Below are 6,520 nucleotides of genomic sequence, written 5' to 3'. Positions count from 1 at the left end.
CTTTTTTTTGATAAAACATGAACCATTTATTTGTTAAAGGTAAAGAAATAAAATGCTACTGCAATAAAATTTTTTAAAAATGCAAGTCATTAGGTTAAATATTAATTTCAGTGTCAGCAATAATGAGTACCTCTGCTATTTCAGGAAGACATTCTACTATGTAGTCAACAAGCACATTTTTAAAAAAAGTATTTATTTTAATTGGAGGATAATTACTCTACAATATTGTGACAGCCTCTGCCATACATCAACATTAATCAGCCATACATGTGTCCTCTTTCTCCTGAACCCCCTCCCACCTCCCTCCCAAAAGGGCAATACAGCTTCCACCTGGTTCTCCTGGACCACTATGAGGAGGCCCAAGCAGCATTCAAGTAATCCCCAGCTTCAAATCTTTCCAAGTGAGGCTCCCGACATCACAGAGCAGAGACAAGCCATCTTACTGTGGCTTTTCAGAATTCCTGGCCCATAGAATACATGAGCATGATCAAATGTTTGTTGATTTATATCACTCTATTTGAATTGTGTATTTTGCAGCGGTAGAGACTGGAACAAGGGCTTTATCTAGAGCCTCTGGTCTGTCTTCACTTTAAGTGGGAACCGAAAGAAAGCATCAGTTACATCATGACTTCCCAAGAAATTCTAGGGGCTGGCTTTCTTTTGTCAGTTGTATTTCCAAAGACCATACCTGTAGATATTTTCTAGCTTGTCTTTTATTTCTTTAAAGATAGCACTGTACTCGATTATAACTTGTGTTTGATCATCTCAGTGTCTGAACTGTAGTCTATTTATGATCTATCATTGCTACTGGTTCTCACTCATGCTGTGCTTAGTTGTATGTATGACTAGGAGTTGGTCATTGTATCTGTGAGGGTAGGCTACATTGCAGTTAGTGCAGTAATAAACAACTCTCAAGTTTCCCAAATCTTATCACAATGAGAGTTTATTTCTTGCTCATGCTCCATGTCCAACACAAGTGATTAGGAGGCTCTACTTACTCAAGAACTCAGACTGACAGTAGCTCCAATTCTAGATATGGTTCCACAGATCAGCCTGAGAGGGTGAAGAAAAAGTGGCAAATTGCATACTGCTTCATAAACACATTTACGTTATACAAAGCAAGTCCTTTAGTCATGCCTAACTTCCAAGGAGATAGAGAAGTGCATTACTGCAATGATCCTGAAAGGCAGAGAGAGAGAAAAATATTTGGTGATAGAACTAATGATTGCCACACTAATTTCCTTTGGACATCATTTGTGGGACTTTGTTGAGGTAGGATGATGATATGTTCCTCCAGAAAAGATTTGCTTTTGTTTCTGCCAGTGGACTGGGACACTATCAGTCAAAGGCTTCTTTCAGTTCACGGCCTGAAGTTTTTATAATCATCCAGGCAATATATAAGACAAATTTCCTTAAGTGCCTTGGTGGTAGGAGTGTGTGGGTTGAGCCTGCGTCTGAGTCACCATTGCACCAAGGGTGTGGCCCTCTGAGGGTCCCAGCTTTATGGAAGAGAGGGTCTTCTAGAGGCATCTCCACCTTGGGGAGATTCTGGATCTTCTGCTTCTGTCTGAGAGGTCATGAAAATTGCAGTTAAAGTTTTCCAACTTTAGCAAAGTTTTTGAGAGAGAAGCATTTTTAGTGTTCAGTTCACCTCTCTGAGTACCTGCTTTACTTGTTCTTTGATAATCACTTGGCACTTTGAACTATCTTGTCAGAACCTGATGCTTTTAAGAAGACTCAAACCTAAAAAAATATGGGCTATTTAGTTGTTTTCATGATGCAGGTTAATCCAAGTAACCTAATCTGACATACCATCTGAAACAGACCCTTCGGGGCTTTGCTGTGTAATACAGAAGCCACTGGCACATGCAATTATTTCAATATAAATCTATTAGCAATAGATAATATTAAAAATTCAATTTCTCCATCACAAAAGCCACAGTTCAAGTGCTCAATGGCTGTAAGTGTCCAGTGGTGTTCCATATTGGACAAAGGAGGTGGACATTTCTATTATTACAGAGAGTTCAGTACTGTTTCTGGATCCAGGATTGAGTGAAGCATTGATTGAAAATGATGAAAGGTGAGTGAGATCCCATTTGTTTATTTCCACTCCTGTTGCTCTTGCCTTAGAAACAGATTCAAAAAAGTATTCCTAAGACTGATGTCAAAGAGTTTATTGCTTATGTTTTTTTCTTAGCAATTTTATGGTTTCAGGTAAAGACCCTACATTTAGGTCTTTAATCTATTTTGAATTTATTTTTATGTATTATGTGGGAAAATGTTCTAGTTTGTTTCTTTTACATTTTCTTGTTGTTGTTCAGTTGCTCAGTTGTGTCTGACTCTCTGTGACCACATGGACTGCAGCACACCAGGCTTCCCTGCCCTTATCATCTCTCAGAGCTTGCTTAAGCTCATGTCCATTGAGTCAGTGATGCCATCCAACCATCTCATCTTCTGTCGTCTCTTTCTTCTCCAGCTTTCAATCTTTCCCAGCATCAGAGTCTTTTCCAATGAGTTGGCTTTTCACACCAGGTGGCCAAAGTACTGGAGCTTCAGTTTCAGCATCAGTCCTTCCAAAGCATATTCAGGATTGATTTCCTTTAGGATTGACTGGTTTGATCTCTTTGCAGTCCAAGGGACTCTCAAGAGTCTTCCCCAATGTCACAGTTCAAAAGTGTCAACTCTTCAGCCTTCTTTATGGTCCAACTCTCATATCCATACATGACTACTGGAGAAACCATAGCTTTGACTATATAGACCATTGTTGGCAAGGTAATGTTTCTGCTTTTTAATATACTATCCAGGTTTTCCAAAGGTTTTCTTCCAAGGAGCAAGCGTCTTTTAATTTCATGGCTGTCTTTATAATCATCGAGGTAATATATAAGACACATTTTATAATATTTGAAATTAAACCTTAACCCTAACCCTAACCTAACCCTAACCCATCTGCAGTGATTCTAGAGCCCAAGAAAATAAAGCCTGTCACTGTTTTCATTGTTTCTTCATCTATTTGCCATGACAAGATGAGACCAGATGCCATGATCTTAGTTTTTTGAATGTTGAGTTTTAAGCCAATCTTTTCACTTTTACATTTATCCATCCAACTTTTCCAGTACCACTTATTGAAGAGACAGTCTTTCTCTCCATTGGATACTCTTGCTAACTTTGTTGTAGATTAATTGACTTTATGTGTTTGGTTTTATTTCTGGGCTCTCTATTCTGTTCTACTCATCTATGTCTCTAGTCTTGTGCCAGTACCATACTGTTTTGATTACTATAGCTTTATAGTATACTCTGAAGTCAGAGAGTGTGATACCTCCAGTTTGCTCTTCTTTCTCAAGATTGCTCTAACTCTTTGGGGTCTTTTGTAGCTCCATGCAAATTTTAGGTTATTTGTTCTAGTTCTGTGAAAAATGCCATGAGTATTTTGATAGAGGTTGCATTGAATCTGTAGATATCTTAGGGTAGTATGGACATTTTAACAATATTAATTCTTCCAACCTATTAACACAGGATATGTTTTCATTTTTTTGTGTTTTCAATTTTTCATCAACATCTTATTTTCAGAGTACCAGTCTTTCCCCTTCTTGGTTAAATTTATTCCCTGGTATTTTATTCTTTTTCATTTGACTGTAAATGGAATTGTTTTCTTGATTTCTATTTGTAATCATTCATTATTATATATGGAAAAACAACAGATTTATGTATATAACTCTGTATCCTGCACCTGAATTCATCCATTAGTTCTAATAGCTGTTTGGTGGAGTCTTTAAGCTTTTCTGTGTGTAGTGTCATAGCATCTGCAAATAGTGAGAATTTTACTTCTTCCCTTCCAATTTGGCCTTTTACAAGTCTTTTATTTGTCTGATTGCCATGGCTAGGAAGCTTTGCACAGTGAAGGAAACCAACAAGACAGAAGGCAGACAACCCAGTGAATGGGAGAAGATATTTGCAAACAGAATGCCCAATAAGAAGTTAATATCCAAAACATACAAGGAATGTATACAACACAATATAAAAAAATATAAATGACCAGATTTCAAAACAGGTAGAGGACCTAAATAGGCATTTTCCCAAAAAAGACATGCAGGTGGCCAAGAAGCACGCAGAAAGACACTCTACACCACTAAAAAAGCAAGTCAAAAACCACAATGTGATATCATCTCACACCTGTCAGAATGGCTATCATCAAAAAGATAACAAATAGCAAGTGTTGGTAGATGTGGAGGAAATGGAACCCTAGTATACCGTTGGTGGAAATGTAAATTTATGCAGCCTTTATGGAAAATAGAATGGAGGTTCCTCAAAAAATAAAAAATAGAACTGCTATATGATCCAGCCATACCACTCCTGAGCATTTATTCAAAGAAAATAAAAACATGAATTCAAAAGATATATGCACCCCAGTATTCATTGTAGCAGTAATTACAATAGCCAAGATATGGAAGTAACCTGTGTCCATCAACAGATGAATTAATACATAAAGAAAATGTAGTATATCTATGTATACACAAACATGATAGAATATCAGTCAGACTTACAGGAGAATGAACTTTTGCCTTTTGCAGCAACATGAATAGACCTGGAGGGTAAGCTCAATGAACTGAGTCAGACAAAGACAAATACTGTGTGTATTTCAGCATGTAAGAATTAAAGATTTTAAAATTTAAAAAATAAAAAACTAAAAAAAAAAGCAAATGAATAAACATAACAAAACAGAAACAGATTCACAGATACAAAGAACAAACTAGTGCTTACAACAGCAGAGAGGGGTTGGGAGAGGGGCAAAATAGACGAAGGAGATTAAGAGGTGCAAACTAGCAGTTATAAAATAAATAAGTCACAGGTATATGATGTACAGGCCTGGCATATGTAGGGTCGCAAAGAGTTGGACACGACTGAGCAACTGAACTGAGGAACAAGGGATATAGTCAATATTTTATAATAATTTTGTATAATGTATAATCTATAAAATATTGAATCACATTGTACACTAGAAACTAATACGATATTGTAAGTCACTTATACTTCAGTTAAAGAAAAGGTGAGTGAAGAAACGTGACAGAGACCTCATTCTCTTCTAGTTGAATGCTTTGATTGTATCGCACTGCAGGGAGTGATCTCACATTCATTTATGATCTTATTTAATTCTTTAAGTAATATTGTACATGCTCACCATAGAGTAGCCACTGGATGTAAACTGGTGAATAAAGCAGCTATAATCTCTGTGGTTGCGAAGCTTACAGTTACTTTAAGATATTCTTACTTGAGACTTGCCTTAAGACAAAGAGGCAATTTTCTGTGGTATCTATAAGAAAGCCTGACATAGAAGAGGGGATGGACTTCAGAAGCAGACAGGTCTGGGTTCACATTCAAGCCTGCATCTTCCAGTGAAAGTTTTTGACTTTCACAAGCCTCAGTTTCCTCATGTACAAAATAAAGATGATACTACTTATTGTATACGGTTATCTTGAGTTAAGGGGCATCTCCCGTGGCTCAGTTGGTAAAGAATCGCTTGCAATGCAACAGACGCAGGAGATGCAATTGATCCCTGGGTTAGGAAGATTTCCTGGAGGAGGGCATGGCAACCTACTCCAGTATTCTTGTCAGGAAAATCCCATGGGCAGAGGAGCCTGGTGGGCTACAGTCCGTGGGGTCACAAAGAGTCAGACACGACTGAAGTGACTGAGCACACATCTTGAATTAACCAAGAAAACACATATAAAGTGTGTAGTGCAGTACATGGCACACAGGGGAAGGGCTGATAATGTGCCAGTGACGGCTAACTGGGCACATGATTTAAATAAGTGCTATGTAGATATAATCAGCTTCTACATCAAACCATGTTTCTGTTGAGTTGCTACCGGTGAGGTCAGAATTGGGGCACAGCTTGTGTTTGTCTGTGAAAGAAACACCAGAAGCTGCATGTGTAATGTCACTTGGCAAACACTAGAGGCCAGCAGAAGAGACATCATGCACAGGTTTTTAATAACCCCTGCTGCAGTTCTCCCTTGGATCACAGCCTTGTGGTGATTATGCAAGGCGCTTGCGTAACTCAGTGAAGCTATGAGCCATGCTGTGCAGGGCCACCCAAGATGGACAGGGTCAAAATGAAGAGTTCTGACAAAATGTGGTCCACTGGAAGAGGAAATGGCAACCCATTCCAGTATTCTTGCCTGGAGAACCCCATGGACAGCATGAAAAGGCAAAAAGATACGACACTGGGTGATGAGACCCCCCCAGGTTGGAAGGTGTCCAGTATGCTACTGGGGAAGGGTGGAGGGCAATTACTAACACCTCCAGAAAAAAATGAAGCAGCTGGGCCAAAGTGGAAATGATGCTCAGTTGTGGATGTGTCTAGTGGTGAAAGTAAAGCCCAGTGCTACAAAGAACAATGTTGCATAGGAACATGGAATGCTAGGTCTGTGGATCAAAGTAAATTGGACATGGTCAAAGAGATGGCAAGATTGAACATCAATGTCTTGGGAATCAGTAAACTAAAATGGATGGGAATGGATGA

The sequence above is a fragment of the Ovis canadensis genome, chromosome 11 (assembly GCF_042477335.2).
Source record: "Ovis canadensis isolate MfBH-ARS-UI-01 breed Bighorn chromosome 11, ARS-UI_OviCan_v2, whole genome shotgun sequence".
In the NCBI taxonomy this organism is placed as follows: domain Eukaryota; kingdom Metazoa; phylum Chordata; class Mammalia; order Artiodactyla; family Bovidae; genus Ovis; species Ovis canadensis.
The sequence above is the reverse complement of the archived record's forward strand: the minus strand, read 5'-3'. Positions refer to the sequence as shown.